Source organism: Notamacropus eugenii, chromosome 4 (genome assembly GCF_028372415.1).
Source record: "Notamacropus eugenii isolate mMacEug1 chromosome 4, mMacEug1.pri_v2, whole genome shotgun sequence".
NCBI lineage: Eukaryota > Metazoa > Chordata > Mammalia > Diprotodontia > Macropodidae > Notamacropus > Notamacropus eugenii.
The window spans coordinates 140,883,055-140,900,034 of NC_092875.1; positions in this window are offsets into that span (position 1 = coordinate 140,883,055).

The window sequence follows — 16,980 nt, forward strand, 5'->3', positions numbered from 1 at the left end:
TATCTCAAAGTTGGACCTCAGAGGTCCTCTACTGTAGTCTACATTTTAAGAGTTCTAGTAGAGTCTACGTTTTAACAGGAATCCACTTTACAAACATTTCTCTAACAAATTGTTCTCCAGTATCTGGTTGAAAACCTTCAGAGAGGGGGATTCCACAAGTTTTGGAGGCTAGTATACATTCAGGAACTCTCATCTCAGTAGTACTCCCAGCTCAACACTACACTTCTCTCATGAGAGGGGCCAGGAAATAAATGTCTGGAGATATTTTTTATATACACTTATGTCTTGTTGGATGCTGAGACTAGAACAGGGATAGAAATCCTTGGTTTGGGTTCAGCCAGGGCATATCATTCTCAGCTCTCCAGTTAGTTTACCTTTACTTCAGAAGCTTTAGCTTATCTTATCTCCTTCACAAATCTACTAGTCTGAGCACTCAATATGGCAAACTACATTACATATCCTTTACACCTCAAGTTTATCTCTTCCATTTGGATGATGTTATATTCTGCCAGAATTGTGGGGTTTAATAAATGCATTCAGCAGCTGAGAGGTTCAAGTGGCTACTTTGCTCTGAGAGGGTTTTACCCCAACCTACATTAGATATCAGTAGGACTCTCTTGTATAAACATAAACTGTTAGAGAAAGTTTTCAGGTTTCATTGCTATTTTTTATATACCATTATGAAGCTTTATTTATTTTTTTAAATCATTTCATTTTTATGCAGATGTCCAGTTCACAGGGTTTTAAGTATCCAATTCAGGGTCAAAAATGGAAATTACTTATTAAGGTTTTATTCTCATATAACAAGGTTTTAAGATGATTTTTTTCAGTTTCTAAAAAGGGTCCTTCTGAGGACTTTCTTAAAGGTAGTTGGAGTCAAGCTGAACTGCCTCGTTTCCATTTGTCTTGTCCTCCACGGACCTCCTAGGAACATCAAAAGAAGCTCTTTGAGCTATCAACTCAAAGCTGAATCTTCTGTGAATAGAACCTAGGGTTTGCAGTTGACTTAAGGAATTATGAAGGGAAATCATGGAGAAGCTTTGGACTTATGTCCTTGAGAGATTCAACAAAATCCTGCATGGTCTTATTGTTTTGTATTTGTTTGTTTTTAACTCTGACATCCAAACATCATGCCAAGAACTGATATACCAGGTTCAGTTTCAATTTTTTTCTCTCCTCTTTCCATCTATTTGCCCTTTCTGCTTAACTACCCTAAAATTATATGACTTCTATTATTTTAAGCAGAGGGTAACAGTCACTTGATGTTATGTAAGTCCAGATCTCTGTCCTTGAAACAGTTTTCCCCCAAGAACCATGATAGTTTATTGTCGTCTACCATTTCTTCCTATACTCAGCACCCAGAATGACACTGGGGATAAGTGGAATTTATGTAACTGAAATAGTTCCGCAGTCAGTCTTCTCTGGATCAGTGCCACAATATGAACCAGTAGTTTCTTACCTCATTAAGTACAAATTAATAAAGTGACCCTGTACATAGATGTAACAGCATATCACTATACTATAAGAAATGATGAATGTGAAGGGTACAAAGAAACATGGGCAGACTTATATGAACTGATGCAACATAATCAGAACAAAGAAAACAATATGCAAAATGTAAAGGTCAGCAACATTATAAATAAAAATGAAATTGAATAGAGTATGATTATAATGATCAAATTTGTCTGAGAAAGTATGCACTTCTATCTTTGAAGAGGTGGCCACTTGTTCACCAATTGTGGAATGCATGTCTGAATGTGTATGGATATGTGCATATATACAGTTATATTGGTTAGTTTTCATTTAGTTTTTCTTTCTTTTTTTTATTCTTTGTTATAAGATATAGCTCTCTGAGAAAAGGGAAAGGGACATATCATTTATCATTGAAGGGGATGGGAAAACAAAAACCATCAATTTTTATGTAGAGTAGGTTTGATACCTAAGGAGTAGTATGAAGCCCATGAAATTGTCTGGGTAAGAAAGATCAGAATTTACTTTCCTCTTAACTTGGACTTAATAAAATTGCATTGTTTCTTAGCCATTACACTAGTGCATGAAACTTGATAAAACTGAAAGCTGAGCATTTAATGGTCAAGATCAGTGAATCTCTAGGAAACAAACCACTTTGGGCATAGCATTAACTCAAGGAGATAAGGGAGGGATATGAAGAGTAGTGGTGCTAAAAGAGGAACAGGGACTTCAACATTTTTAATCTCATTTCATCACAACAAATTGTGAGATGAATTATTGCTTGCATTTCTTCTGGCTGTTTATTTTCATTACATTAATGGATCACTTTAGAAAGAAATTCAGAAAATAATGTGCTAAAATAATGAAATTATCAGGTGTCTAAAATATGTGACATAATTTCAATATTAGAAAAAAAACCACAGAGTACATTAGTGATGCTACAAAGCACCATAGTTTATTTTTAAACAAATAGCGTATTGGTGCTTTTTACTTTCTTTCTTCACAGTCACTTCCCAAGTGACAGAGACATATTCACTGACACAGTGAATAACTGTTAGTTGTGCCATAGGTTATTACTTAAGAAAAATTAGAATGTATTTTAAATAAATGTGTGTACAGAGAAATGTGTGTGTGTCTATAAGTAAGGTTATACTGTCCTCTGAAGTCAAATAGAATAGTTTAGTGTTGAAAGAGACAAAAAGTGTTATTGTGAAAAAGGGAAGAGATTTATATTGTCAAATGATATGAGATATTGCCACTATTACTGATGAGATTTCAATGCCTAACAAGAGCAAAAAAAAACCCCACAACAAATTAGTTGTAATACACATTGCCAATATACGCATAAAAACAGTATTTAAACAGAATATGGACAATTTTGGAGAGAAAATGATCTGTGGTATAAACGTGAAGACTTGGATCTCTTTGTCAAAAATATGAAGTGATGCCACATGTGAAAAGTGTTTAATATTACAAAAAGGCAGAGAAAGATCTTTTATTTATTAAAACTAGAGAAATGTAATTATAAAGAAATATACTTTAAAAGGCACTAAAGAGAGCAGCATTGAAGTCATTAAAGAGCTGTAAAACATTATGGTATCTAGGTCAGCTACTTTGCATATACTTATTTTATGATTAAAGAGGATGAAACTTTTAAAATGAAAAGTCAAATATATCTATGTGTGTTACATATGTAATATTTGGAGGCTGAGATATAATTTTTAGATGACTATCAATTTGATAGAGAAAATTGGGGACTTGTGACTTTTAAGTAAAAGATGAGTCACTGAGAATCAAGATACTAAGTCATTCAACATAGAGGTTGAGGAAGAAGAGGGATGGCATAAAAAATTCTTAGAAAGCCCTTGAAAACAATGGAAGATAGAGCAGGGGGCAAAACGAAAAGAAAACAAAACAAAAAACCACCTGTTCTGCCCTGGCAATTAGAAGCAGTTGACTGATGGAAGGCTTCAGCTGAATGATTCCTGAATGGTTGGAGAGAGAATTGATTTTATTGACTAAGAGTTGCTAATAAGAGGTATTACATGCCCAAAAGGACCTGTGCCTTTCTGCTGCCACTGCTGTCTTGAGAAGAAAGAGCATTGGGAGCTTCACAGCTGCTTTGGTAGTCTGATGAGCTGGTTTAAAGTCAACCTAAATTGTGTTGCTGTGAGCTTTCTGCTGATCGTACATCACAACATCCAGGTGAGCGAATAACTGGCTTGTTGGCTCTTAGAGCCTAGATGGAGCTAGTTAAAGAGAACTATTATTCAGGTTAAGAGCTAATGTTTTCTAGATGTCCTTTGGTTGAAAGAGCTTGTAAAGGCTATGGCCAAGTAAAGAGAAGAGAATTTTCTCAGCCAAAGAGTGGTGATGATCAACTGTCAGAAAACAAGTAAAAAAGCAATTTTATGTAGTACAAATGTTCCTGAAAGGAATGATAACATTGAATCCTGCAGCCCAGTGTTGAGTTACTGCAGGCTCATGAGCTTTCCTCCCTAATGTGTTTTCTTGCCAGGTTCCTATAAGTGTGTGTGTGGGGGGGACTATTCTTCATCATAGTTGCTGAAAGCCTTGGTTAAATTATATATTATGATATATTTTATTCTTTATGTAAATTTACTTTATTAGTTTTAATAAGGTTTTGCCATTTTCAGGTATATATGTATCAAAAAATTTTGAAATGAATTTAATACCTACAAGTCTCCCCATTTTAACCATTACTTAAATAAAAGTAAAATATCTATGATATTATTTATTTTGCCTTATTGTTCAGTAAATGGTTATGTTTAAGATCTAAATGTGTCATTGTATTGACACATTGTATGTGTGTGTGTGTGTGTGTGTGTGTATATATATATATATATATATATACATATACATAATGCACTGTGTGGAAATATTACCTTGTGAGTGGTTGGTTGTATAAATAGAAAACAAATTGGATGGGGGCTCAAGAGCAAGATTACCTACATATACGATACATAGTATTAGATCTGAATGTATACGTCTCCCACTGCATGCTTACTCAGTTGCTTCATCTCAACATAGAGTTAGCCCTGCATTCTAGAAGGCAATGCCAGAGCAGTCTAAGCTCTAGCAGGTTCTATCAAACTGCAGTCTTTGAGTATGGGCCCAGTGACAGACTGTTCATTTGGCATTTGAGGACCAATCTACTTAATTTTGGAAAGACTCATGACCAGGTTTGTCACAGAGTGATGAATGTTTTGGTCACACTTAATCACAAAGATGAAGCACTAGGTTACAGTAGTATTATAATATTCAGGGCAGCTAGGTGTACAGTAGATACAGCGCTGAACCTGGAATCAGAAAGACATCTTCACGAGTTCAAATCTGGCCTCAGACACTTACTAGCTGTGTGACCATGGGAAGGTCACTTAATCCTGTTTGTCACAATTCTTCATCTGTCAAATGAATTAGAGTAGAAAACAACAAATCATTATAGTATTTTTACCAAGAAAACCCCAAAAGAAGTCATGAAGACTTGGACACGACTAAAAGATGATTTAATATATCCACACCATCCAAACTGTAGATACTTAGTTTTGAAGTATGATTTCAAACCATATAAATGCATGTATACATGTTAATATGTCTGTATATATGTTTATGTGTATATATACATGTACATAGACATATGTAGTACATAGCACAGTGGGTAGAAAGCACTCTATGTGGAGTCAGAAAGACTCATCTTCCTGAGTTCAAATCTGGCCTCAGATACTTACTAGTGATGTGACCCTGGACAAGTCACGTAGCCCTGTTTGCCTCAGTTTCTTCATCTGTAAAATGAGTTGGAGAAGAAAGTAGCAAGCCAGTCTAATATCTTTGCTAAGAAAGTCCCAAATGGGGTCATCAAGAGTCAGACACAACTGAAATGACTGAACAAAAACAACAATAAATGTGAGTGTGTATATAAATCCCATCTCTATTTTCATTAAAATGACTTTTTAAAATAGAGAACATGTTTATCAAACAATCTAGTAAAAGACATTTTAAAGAAAATGTCAAAAAATAATAAGTCTTTTCCAGGGCAAAAAACTATGTACTAGAGTATGGGAGGTGTAATGGTAACTTAAATGGGAAGATCTTTCCCATTCATTAATAGGCCCATGTGACCTGTTTAAATCACATGGAAGCCTAAGTCACGTGTGATGAGAGGAGTTTGCTAAACAGGCAGAACAGGAAGGGTGGAACAGAACTGGGAAGAAGATGGTGAGAGCAGTTAGGGGCGGAGGAGAGAGGACACAGGCAGGCAGGCACAGCCAGTCTTGTGAGTGTTTGCTTGTAGGAAGGCCCCAGCAGGGAAGAAAGGACTGGGAATGGCTTTGTCCCCTGCAGTGCTAATGTGTATTGACTTCTTGGTTACTATGATGGATTTAGCTTTCTGATGTCTGGTGTCTGCTTTTTATATGGAGAATCTGTTATACTTTGCAATTCAGAACTATGCTGGCATATTCATAGTCACTGTCAGTGCTATGAGTATGGCTTTGGTGATACAGGGGGTTAAATTTTCTTCCAAACAAAGAAAAGCTGACTATCATTAGAAAGAATTGAAGATTTAAAATCTCCATCTAAAAAACAATCTCAAAATGGAAAGAGGGCATTTAGCCAAATTTCAATTCTTCACAAATGGATTATCCACTTTGCAAATTAGTTGAAGCTGCCTCTTCTTTATCTTTGTTGCCAATAATACTAACAGTGATGATAGCAATAACTCACATTCAGATAATGTTCTAAATTTTTAAAATGCTTTCTTCATAGCAACTTTGAAAGTAGGATTATCTATGTTTTACTGCCGAGCAAACAGGCTCAGAGAAATTAAGAATGGTCATAGACAGAAAATATCAGAGACAGGATTTGAACCCAGGTCTTATTGACTCCGAGTCCAGCACTAATACTACATGTAGATATAGATATACAGGTAAATATATACTATATCTATATCTATGTGGAAGTAGGAAAGTGAAGAGAAGGAAGGAAGAAAGAAAGGAGAGGGAGAGAAATTGGCTGATATATTGATATATTTTGATAAAATACATCACCATATATCTATAGATACATATACTAGTGTATCTATAGATTTCTCTCAATGTATCTACCTAGATATAGATATACCTGTTTTTCTATATGCCTCTGTCCAAAACTATTGAAATTACCCATACAGTATGTTATCATTTCTTTCTACTCTCAGCCTATTTTTATAAGAAAAAAAGTATTTCATGACAATAATTAAGAGGGGTTTTAGTCTATTCCTCTCCTAAGATTGTCACTATCATTCATTTCTGGTTTTGCTACCATTTGGGGGTCAGACAACAAAAGAGGACAAATAATTCCCAAGTCTGCAATAACTGGTTCTCTCTTGATGATGGCATCCCTGACCAACCTTTCCAAGACTGGTTTCATTTTCACTCATATTCCTCATCTAGCAATCATGGCAATAAAATCATAGTACTTCTTGTTCCCCATTGCTATATACGGATTGTCCCATTACCACTTTTCCTGATTCTCCACTCCCCCTTTGAGGTTCATTCATTCCAAATTTTTCAACCAGTCAAGACTCTAGCAGTTGTTTTCTTTCATCACCAATCCCAGACCTTCTCCTTCCATCTTCAGTAAGTTCACTGCCTTTTTCAGTCTTTCTTTCCACACCATCATATTAGGGGATTTCAACATACATATTGTGTGTGTTTGTCCTTCGCTGCCGAAGAAGACCATGCCATCAGAGAAATGATGACATGACTTGCCCTTGACTTTGTTTTGAGTGAGGGAGACCTGTGCAGGTCACCAGCCTCACTTCTCCTCCAGAGCCATCTGAGTCCAGTGACCAGATATTCATCAGGATGACTGGAGATGACCCAGGATGAGGCAATTGGGTTAAGTAACCTGGCCTTCATTGCAATTAAGACAATCCTTTTACAGTTCTCCAACTGATTGATCATCACATTCACCACGGTAGCTATTCTCAACCTTTTCATCTCTCATCCTCTCATGGCATTCCTCCGCTCTCAGCTGTGAACCTTGCCTTGTACTTCAGTGAAAAACAATTCAGGAAGCTCCTTAAGAGTTCCCTCTTCTTCCCCCTCCTCATCTCATGTCACTCAGATGTCCTCCCTCATTATCTCTTCTTTCACTTCTGTCACACAGGAAATGATGGCTCTTTTTCTTGCCAAGGCAAACTCTTCTGCTTATACCCTTGCTCTCCTTTCATCTCATCATCTCCAGCAGTTACCACCTCTATTATCTCCACTTCCATGAATTTTCAATTTCTATTTACTGGCTTCTTCACTACTGCCTGCAATCACACTCATGCCTCCACCATTCTAAAAACAAACAAACAAATCCTTCACTTGATCTGACTATCCTAACTAACTATCCTCCTATATCTTTTCTCCCTTTTGTGGCTAAACTGTTGAAAAAGCTACATAAAACCAGCATCCAGTTCCTCTCCTCATAATCTCTTTTAAACCCTCTGCAGTCTGGCTTCCAACTTCATCATTCAGTTGAAACTGCTCTTTCCAAAGTTATCAATGATCTCTTAATTGACAAATCTTTAATGACTTTTTCTCAATCCTTACCCCTCTATACCTCTGACAAGGCCTATCATGCTCGTTTCCTGAATATTGTTCCTTTTTCTAGGTCTTTGGGGCACTGCTCTCTCCTGGATCTCCTTCTACCTGTCTGGCTACTCCTCAGTTTCCTTTGCCAGACCTTCATCTATTGTTTCCATCTTTTAATTATTAGTGTCCGCAAAGGGAATCCTTGATCCCTGTCTCCTTCAATACCATTTTGCTTGATGATTCTATAAGCTCCCATGGATTCAATGAGCACTTGTATTCATATCATTCTCATATCTATTTATCCATCCCTAAGCTCTCTCCTGAGCTCTCTCTAGTCTTACATCTTCAGCTGTGTATTGGACATCTCAAACCGGATGTCCCAAAGGTATCTCAAACTCAGCATGTCAAAAGCAACACTTCTATGGCTCCTTTTTACTTTTTAATTAAATATAAAATCCTCTGGCTTTAAAACTCCTTCACAACCTGGTTTCTACCTACCTATCTTATCTTCTTTTACTCCCTTCCCTCTTTGATCCAGCAACACTGATCTTCTTGCTTTTCCTCACACATGACAGCCCATTCCTTTATTTAAGCTTGTTCACTGGCTAGCTCCCATGATTAGACAGGTACATCTGAAGGGTGGGATCAAGGCTAACTGGTATTTGTATACTGTGTGGACCTGAGCAAAGCCAACACATCCCAGTCCCATGCAAAGCTCCAAGCTCCCTGTAAATCTCACTACAATGTAGCTTTCTTTTTTAGCTAGCTGTAATTTTTGATTGGAATCCATCTAGCTTAAAAAACATAGATTCCTGACTAACCTCAAGTCTATGCAGTTAATCTAGATGATAAAAAGGGGAGGGAAAGTGTCCTTTGACTGTCTAATCAAGATTCACCAGGTAATTATTCTTCACTCTCTTTTCGTTATTTAGACAATGGTGTGAGAGGCAGGATATGGGAATAGATGGGCTGTTTGTTTATGTGTAGAGATTGCATTTCATTGCATTCCTTTTCAAATCTAAAATTAAAATTGCAAGCATATTTGACCTTCCCATTTTTAACATTAACCAAATAATCTTTCTGGGCCTTTTGCATTTAATACTGCCTTCTGAAAGAAGATATTAAATACCAAAGTGCAATGGGGTTATCCTGGTAATGTTGAAAAATGGGATTTTGGCAAGATGATAGAATTTTAACTGTAGGCTTTAAAAAAGCAGGAAGTTTAGGGACCTGGTTTTGACAGTACCCAGTATAAAAGTATGTGGACCTCCCTTTCTATCTTCAACAAAAGTGAATAGGTTTTCAAACAAACTATCTTTTGAAAAGAAAGCCTAAGCCCCAGAGAATATTCAACATGTGTGGGGATGAAGCACCCGGAATAGTTAGGCAACATGATATGCACCAAGTTCGCATATAGGGAAACATTTATTTTCGCCCAAAGGAAAACACATGCCTGACGACCCACAGAGAAATCCACAGGAAAATATGAGCGATGTGTCTGGAACATTTGTTCACAAAGATGACTGCACTGCATACTGACACAAGAGGTTTTGACCAAGAACCCATGTGAAAACCACAGTATATCAATACCTACAGCCGAGAATAGCAATCGCTTAACTTTGTTGACTTTTACTGACCTTCCACTATGCTTGTGGGGAAGGCAATAAACATGTATCTATTGTAAATCTCAAACCAGGAGACGGTTGTTCAAGGTTGCTACCCTTCATCCACTGTTAGTGTGTCATAGAGAAATAGTCAAAACCTTAACATTGCTTTCAACTATACTATTACAAAATTTTAAGTGGTAAAAACTTCCTAATAACAATAGTATCTAGGATTTGTATAGCACATTAAGATTTGCAAAACACTTTGCATATCTCATCTTATTTTATCCTCACAAAAATCCTGAGATATAGGTGTTATAATCATCTGGACATTACATAAGAGGAAAGTGAGACTGGGGAATGTGCAGGGATACCATTATTGTCATTTTAAAGATGAAGAAACTGAAACTTGGGGAGAATAAGTGACCTACCCAAAGTCATGCAACTAATGTGTCTGAAGGCAAACTGGAACCCAGGTCTCATTTACTCTATGATTAACACTATAACCACCAATAGAGTCCAACTTAATAGAATTATATACCTACCATAAAGGTGAGGTTAAGCAAAATCATGTAAAAGCTTAAGTAAATGTTGACTGTGCTTGGCATATAATAATGACTAGCAAGCATTTGGAGCTGTCCACAAATGCCATAGTTGTTCTTCAAATATCTGATGACAGTTATCATTTATTATACTTTCTCCTTCCCCATCATCTCAATGGCCTTTATCATAATCAACATTTTATATTTTATGGATATGGTACTGTGTTTGACTGCTTGTAATTTGAAGTAGGTGATCATCTGAAAGCAAAGAACTGTTACCTAAACTCTGCCTTCTAAAAAGCTTTGTCCCCAGAATCCAGAAAGTTCAATAAGTCAGCAAGTAATTATCAAGTGCCTACTATATGGCAGCCAGGTGACACAGTGGAGAGAGAGCCAATCTAGAATCAGGAAAAACTGAGTTTGAATGCTACTTCAGACACTTAATAGTTGTGTGAGCCTGGACAAGTTAGTCAACCTCTCAGCTTTAGTTTCCCGATCTGTAAAATGGGGATGATAATGATATCTACCTCCTAGAGTTGTTGCAAGTAAAAATGAGATATGTGTAGACTGCCTTGTAAATCTTTTTTTTAAAAAAAAACCTATATCAGTGCTTATCATCATCATCATTATTGTTATTATATTCATATGTAGAAAAGAAAGGTCTACAATGCCAGAGAAGGCCAAATATAATTTGTCAAGCCCTGGAACTATGACGCTTAGTTGTTGTTGTTTTTTTCATTTTTTAAAGCACTGGCTCAGAGATTGTTAAATTAATCATTGATTGGGAGTTTACATAATTTAGAGGTAGTAATCTAAAACCTGTTTTAAATTAGATGAGGGCAGAAAAGTGATGTGGAAGTAGTTACTGTTAAACTGAAATTCTTCTGATTGCACTATATATCAGGTAGTATTTCAGATAATTAAATTGAACTATGAGTAATATGAAAGATTATAGTTATGGTCCATTTTTATCTCTTAGCTGCACAAGGCTGCTGGGACTTGTAAATTATAAGCAGGCACTGTTGGAAAAATTCCAGTATGGACCACATTGGACTAGGTAACAGCTGGTGAGGAAGGCTTAGTTTACAAGGAATGATTTGACATATGGGGGAGGGATAGAAAGTGATATGTTACCCTTCCTTATTGTCTATTAAAAATTAGCAGTAAGATAACTGCAACTTAATTAGGAAGTTAGTTTCTAAATTTTACTACTCAAAGGGTCTTTTCCTACAGTATCCACATAGTATTCTACAGCACAATCAGAAAAATGTTTATAATGGCAGGTGTCTAGAAAACTGAGAAGTATGAAAAGCATCTTTCAACTTGAAATTACTATCATGAAATTCAAACATTTTTACATACAAAAAAATTTATTTCAAGTTTTTTCCAAAATCATGAAACTATTAGAGAACTAAAGAAACTGAAAAAAGTTAACCCCACTAAACTGATGTGTTTCTCATACTAATGCATAATTCACATTCCAAAATTTGGGAAACAATTTTGTTTGATGCTCATAAAAGCATTTATACTGTTGACCTTTGGAACTCTTTTCTCAGCATGTGCTTCACCATATTCTGCCTTCCTTATGTTTGGTTTTATGGTAAGGGAACTGGACTTAGTAGTCCAGACTCATGGTTCAGATCCTGGCTTCTAGATGTGTTATCCTTCACAGATCATTTAACTTCTCTGGGACTCAGTTTCAACATCTATAAAATGAGAGAGTTAAACTCTGATTTCTGTGATCCCTTCCACTTTAACATCTATGATTTTATGACCTTTGTCAAGACCTAGAAGGCATCATGGAAAAGAGGCCATCTCTTTCATTTTACACATGTGAAAACTGAGGAAACTTTATTAGCAAGGGGTAGTAGAAAGAGCAGCAAAAATACTTCTTTAGATCTCTCCTTTGTCCCTCTCCACTTTTTTAAGGATGGGTTTAAAACTCCATGGAAGGGTACACACAATGTGTCCTGTGGACAGTTCCAAATCACTCTCCTGAATGGTTGAATCAGTTTACAACTCCACCAACAGTGCATTAGTGTCTCAACTTTCCCACTCTCCTCCAACATTTATCAGTTCCCTTTCCTATCACATTAGGCAATTTAATAGGGGTGAGGTGGCCTGACAATTTCTGAAAAGTCTTCATTTCCAACAGAGTAGTGTTCTACAGAGTCCAGCAAAGTGGTGTCCTGTGAAGAACACCATAGTGGCATCCAGTGGGGCGCATGAGGCCAGCAGGGAATTGGCCTATCCAACAGAAACTACGAGGCTAGTGTCAGCAGTAGCCTTGGTCACATGTGTTCCTTATGTATGGATCCCTGCACTTGTACAACTAGCCAGACACATTTTCTATGTGCATGCCTCTCTACTTGTGTTCCCTACATATATCAGTTCTTCCTCATTGACGCTGTATGTATTTGTGATAGTGCCGCAGGTTGATAGGGGGAAATTTTCTTGCCACTTTCTTTGCTTTTTTAAACCATATTATTTAATTAAATGCCTTTGTAAATTGTGTCCTCTGGTTATCAATAAATCAATAAACATTTATTAAATGCCTACTATGTGTCAGGCACTATACTAACTGCTATTAAAGGTAATCATTGGTGGGGGCTTATAAGTGATATATTTTTGAGGCGGTTGATACCACAGAAAAGGGGGTAAATATCTACTGGGGGAACTACTTTGTGTGTTGGGTGGAGAAGTACTCCAGGCCACTATACTTTCTATCTTATATCATACTTTCTTGTAAAATATATCACGTCCCCCACATTATACTCTAAAGTGCTTACAGGAAGAGTTACACTGTAGTAGAAAGAGCCCTAGACATCGTTGTTGTTCACCCTTCATTCTCTAAATGGTCCAATGACATCATGATGGTGATGCCTTGACTTGTGTATGATAGATAGCATTAAGAATCTAGGTTCTGTGGTGGTACCATGGGCAACTTCTATGATTTTTTTGGAGGGAGGCAATCGGGGCTAAGTGACTTACCCAGGGTCACATGGCTAGTAAGGGTCCAGGGTCTGATTTGAACTCAGGTCCGCCAGACTCCAGGGTTGGTGCTCTATCCACTGTGCCACCTGGCTGCCCCAACTTCTATAAACTTTTGAAGCCTATTTCTTCTCCTATAAAATAGGGATAGTGTATCTGCCTAACCCCACAGTGTTTCTTTGTGAATCAAGTGAGAAGATACATGAATTACTTTGCATACGAAGAAAGGCTAAATGAATGCCAACTAGGATTCTATGATCCCAAGGTTCATGCTCAGTTCCCAGCTGCAGCACTTATTAATAACCCTGTAGCACCAATATAAAATTAACTATAATAACCAGCATTTCTATTGTGGTTAGGGCATACAACAGGCTTTCCTCATAACAAGCCTATGTGATAAATAGTATATGTGTCATTAATCCCATTTTAGGGGCTCGGCACTGAATTTCTGATTTAATTAATAAAGGAAATTCCAACCTGAGGAAATTCCCTCTATTACAGTCTGTTGACACCCTCAGTGCAATAAAAAGTGAAGGCACTTCCTCAGTGTCATATAACTAGAATATGGCAGACGTATGAGCTCTGCCTCCCAACCCACTTTTTAGATGGAAGAATCAGGTCCATAGATATTAAGTAATTGGCACTAGGTCCTATAACAGTATTTATCAACTAATTAAGAAAATGAAACTGGATAATAGAAGACTAACTGTATGGTTTAAATGAGAGAGCTTTATTAATAATATTAAATGAAACAACTTGTTTCCTTGCTGAGACCAATGCTATTTAATTAATCTTCTGCTACAATTTTAATTATATATTAGAGTCAAGCATTTGCATATTCCTTTTGCCAGTTTTCATTCTGGCAACTACACAGCCTCAAATTGTAGAGAAGCAAATCAGACATTTTATCAGGGATAATTTAATTAAGAAGTATAGTAAAATCCCATTTTTACACATTTGATCAAAATCATTCTGTAAGAAAGAACTATCTATAAATATGGATATTATTGATTTACCACATGAAAATATGGCAATATCTGGGAAGAAATTAAAGAATGTTTAAATTTCTATGTGCAGAGATTTTGAGGAACGTTGGAAGAAGAAATCGACTACAGAGTGAGAATTGAGGAAAACAAACAGGAAAGAGAAAGCAAGGCACTCATAAGGGAATCCCAATAGGTTTGTAAAACACCTTTTAAATTTTGATCATAGTGAAGGGAAGAGGGAGACATTTCCAAAGAGCAAAATCCCATCTGCCTATCATTTAAAGGTCACCATACACATACGTTTAGGGACAGACTCAGACAATGTAACCAATAACGTACATTGTGTCACTTGAAGGACCTAAGGGAAAAACCTCCATTGCATCCAAATATGATCTTCTTTAGAGATATGAAATCCCAGAATGTGTGAATTGGAAGGGACTTCAGAAGTCAATTAGGCCAACTGATAGCTACCACTCTTTCTATACCATACCAACAAATCTATCCTTTGTCGGAATCCTTACTAAGAAAGAACCTATGACCCCTAAAGCAATGATATTCTCCTTTTGGACAGCTCTAGTTTTTAGGAAATTTTTCCTTATATGAAAACTAAATTTTGGTACTTTGCAACGTCCAGTTATTGTTCCTCATTCTGGTGCTGGAGGTCAAGAAGAATAAGAATAATTCCCTTTTCCATATAATGCCTTCCAATACTTGAAGACAGTAGGGTAGTCTTCTTTTTTTCTCTTTTTGCAAATAGCATAAATTCATAGAAGTATAATTCTGAGGAAAAGAGGGGAGCAAGAGGGAAAGAAAGAGAAAAAGAGAGAGAAAGAGAAAAATATGACAGTCCAACTTTACTTTGCCCTAGTCACATCATGGGGTAGCTAGGTGGTGGAATGGATAGAGCACTGGACCTGCAGTCAGAAAGTTGTTGTTGAGTCATTTTTCAGTCATGTCCAACTCTTCATGATATCATTTGGGATTTTCTTGGCAGAGATACTAAAATGATTTGTCATTTCCTTCTCCAACTCACTTTATAGATGGGGAACTGAGGTAAATGATTTTAAATGATTTTCCAAGGCTCACACAGATAGTAAGTGTCAGAAGATGGTTTTGAACTCACATGGTTGAGTTTTCCTGACTCCAGACTGCATTCTATCTACTACACCTTAGCTGCTAGAGACAAAAAGACCAAAGTTCAAATTTGACCCCAGAAAAATACTAGCCATATCACCCTGAGCAAGTCACTTAATCCCTGCCTGCATAAAATTGGAGAAGGAAATGGCAAACCACTCCAATATCTTTGTCAAGAAAACCCAGTTTTCTTGGACAGTTGGTCCATGGAATCATGAAGAGTCATATATGACTGAATGACTAGACAACAAATGAGATTGCAACTGAAGTAAAGAGCATAGATCTGAGATATTAGTACACATGCTAAAGGGTATATCTGAAGGAAATTGTCCAGTATGGGACACACATCACAGAAGGAGGAATGGAAGCAATTAATCACATTTAGCTGAAGAAGAAGACAGTATTTAAAGAGGGCATGATAGAAGACTTCACATGTTTGAATGATAGTCACATGGAAAAAAGATTATACTTCTGCTTAGCATCAGAAGTCAGAATTAAGACCAATGGGTAGGAATTATAGGGAAGTAGATTTTATCTCAACATGAAGAAAAACTCCATAACAAGTAGAGATGTACAAAGGTAGGAAGACTGGCCCTAGGAAGTAATGAGTTCCCTGTCACTAAAGATCTTCAAGTAGTGACTGGGTGAAGTCTTTTGGGGTGTGTTGTTAAATAGGATTCATGATCTGGGAAATGTCTTGACTAGATGTCATTTTGAGTTTCCTTCAAACTCTATATTCCAAGATTCTAGAATATTACCTTCTCGAACATTAAGAGGAAAAAAAAGTCACATTTTTCCTTTCATTTTGAAATAGTATGAATTCATTTTATTCAACCTTTATGACCTTGACATCTTTTAAAGTTTTCAGATTTTAATTCTCAGTTCTAATACTCCTTAAGGCAGAATTATCAAGAAGACAAGTCAAGTGACAGTGAAATTCCGCCTGACCCCTATCTTGTGATTGCCTTTTCCTGTGACAGCTGTTTTATTTACCATCCTGAGCATTTTGTGAACCTCTCTGCAAAACCAAACTCTCTCCAAACTACCAAGGTCAACATGTGTTATATCATGAAGAAGACAGAGAAGAATTTGAGGCTGTTTCTCTCAATTCTCCAGTATTAATAGTGTTATAAAAAAGATTTGTCTATGCTTTTTTTTTTCATGGCTTTCAGGTAGTCCAATAATTCTTAAATTATCTCTCTTTGATCTATTCAAGGCAATTGTTTTTCTAACGATATAGTTGACATTTTATTCTATTTTATGTATATTTTAATTGTTTATTGATTCCTATGGAGTCAATAGCTTCCACTTGCCCGATTCTAATTTTTAAGGAATGATTTTCTTCAATGAGTTTTTGTGCCTCCTTTTTCATTTAGTCAATTCTACCTTTTAAGGAGTTCTTCTTTTCATTGGATTTTTGTGCCTTTTTTTTTTTTTTTACCATTTTTGTCTATTCTGTTTTCTAAGATGCTATTTTTTCCAGAATTTTTAATGCCTTCTTTGTCAAGTGGTTGACACTTTTTTCATGATTTTCTTGCATTACTGATTTCCCCCCCCCCCCCCCCATTGTTTCCTCTACCTTTCCTATTTGATTGTTAAAATTCTTCTTGAGCTCTTCCAGGAATTCTTTTTGGGCCTGAGAACAATTCATGTTTTCTTTGAGAATTTGGAT